This window comes from Seriola lalandi, unplaced genomic scaffold (assembly GCF_002814215.2).
Source record: "Seriola lalandi dorsalis isolate HSWRI2012SDOR001 ecotype SW California unplaced genomic scaffold, Sedor1 jcf7180001974264, whole genome shotgun sequence".
Lineage (NCBI taxonomy): Eukaryota > Metazoa > Chordata > Actinopteri > Carangiformes > Carangidae > Seriola > Seriola lalandi.
This window is the reverse complement of record NW_019444930.1, coordinates 1-1,952: the sequence shown is the minus strand read 5'-3', so window position 1 is coordinate 1,952 and position 1,952 is coordinate 1. Positions and strand designations below refer to the sequence as shown.

At 39.5% G+C, this 1,952-nt stretch overlaps 1 long non-coding RNA gene across 1 annotated transcript; it reads right to left on the bottom strand.

The window, feature by feature from the left end:
- Positions 1 to 314: 314 nt before the first annotated feature.
- LOC147820269 (uncharacterized) lies at positions 315 to 1,865 on the bottom strand. The gene is made up of 2 exons (XR_015437103.1): positions 1,717 to 1,865; positions 315 to 936 (listed from the first exon to the last, which is right to left on the bottom strand). It is a non-coding gene; the product is annotated as an uncharacterized LOC147820269 (long non-coding RNA).
- Positions 1,866 to 1,952: the final 87 nt, after the last annotated feature.

Here is a 1,952-nt window from a genome sequence, read left to right as displayed (position 1 = left end):
GATTGTCAGTTGCCTGCTCTGCACAATGAATTAAGAGACGTGCTAGAATAAAATATCAGTGTCAAAAATGTCAAGTTATTTTAATTATTGGTCAGTACAGCCAATGTAGACTACTTTAAGAATAACTAAGGTTGTTGTGTTTTAAAACATCTGCCTTGCAACAGACTTTGGCTGAGGAATATTAAACATTAAGTGCATCTGATGAAATGTTAAGTCTACTAAAGGGTCACAATGATAAAGGTTTTTTGCCAGTGGTGAGGAATACAGCTTATATGCACTGTGACCACAGTTATTATCAAATGACATGAGGTACCTTTTCTTTTGCTGACATCCTTAGTAAAATAATAAAATCTTAGTATACAGTCCTCACTTCCAGTAACAAAAAGTTAAATTTACATCTGATGACAAAACATCAGTTGTGACAAATCAAACAGTAAAATACAAAAAGGTTACCTGCTGGAATAGGCTTTAATGGTGAATTAAGAGCAAGTTTTTTTCCATTCTTTTCAGCTGAAGCATTCAACCTCTGCACCGAAAGCTTTGCAAGCATAACAGCAAACGGTCCCCGGAGGCTGTGGTGATCCTTTAATTAGAGATGTCATCTGCCTTTGCTCCACCGACTGTCCTTTGGCACTAGTCTTTTTCGTATACTGTGGCTCCTGCTATGGCATTGAGCTGAGACAGCGGTGCGACATCCATCCAAACCCTCTGTTTACTATATTCTCTGTTGTCTGGCTCCATAAAATGCACTGTGGAAGTCAATGTGAGCGTGAGTCTCTCTTTAGGCGCTGGGCTGCTGGCAGTTTGCACAACTGCGCACCGGCCTCTGCCTGTGAGTCTGCACCTGCACTGTGCACCTGGTGAGACCGTATGTGTGAAGCAACAGGTGACGGGCCTTCGCCTGGACGTCCTCCCAGTTATTGGCACTAGAGGGCGCTGTGTACATACAAATGCACTTGAATATATTTGAAACAACTTTCAGTGTCACAAAGACCAGGAGTCCGCAATTAGGTTTAACCACTGGCCAGCTTTTTTCATTTGCAGTGTTCAGATATCATGCCTTTGACATGGGAGTGGTATTAAAAGTAAATAATATATTAAGATTTACATAATTGTTGTACTGAAACTGTTAACTAAAGTATATTTATGAAGAATCGTATAGACATTTTGATGTAAACACAATTTTGGAATAATGTTAAAGCCTAGACTTTCTAGTATCTGGTTTTCTGAGTTGTTTAAGTTGTATGATTTGAACAAAAAAAACATATTGGAAGAGAAAATGAAATAATGAAAGGGAGAACTAAAGCTGCCATGGAAACGTTTGTCAGTAGGACAAACACTTGACCCACAGAGCGCCACTTACCTACTATGGCAATACTTTTTGCAGCAGACATTTTGACATTTCATAGAGGGAAAAACACGAGTTTAATTAACCAAATTGATAATAATGATAATAATCAAACTGAGCCAGTTTCAGGGCTCTGGTGCCGGCTCACTGGAACAGTTTACTGGGACACTTGACACCTCACATGAAGAAAATGCATTCATTTGCTAAGTGTGTGAACAGAAGGGAAGTAAGTATAATATGGATGACTTACTTTTTTGTATGAATGTAAATTCTGAATTTCACTTGAATTTACAAAAAATATTTAGGAATATATTTCCTAATTTCTCCAAATCCCTCTCCCTTATTGGCAGTGCTGATGTTATACTCACTGAGCTGGAGATGCACTAGTGCTGCGGTCTTGTCAGTGGTCAGTGCCCAGACATTCAGCTCATCGACTGACTGGACGTCCTCCAGCTTCAGGAGGTCGTCTTTGATCCGCTGAGAGTCCAGGTGCCTGGGAACACCTGATACAGCGAGATAAAAAAAAAAACAACACAATTAATGTACTAACTCCACAGTCTTAATACTAAACAATGTAATCTGACAGTACAAGAGCCAGGACTTA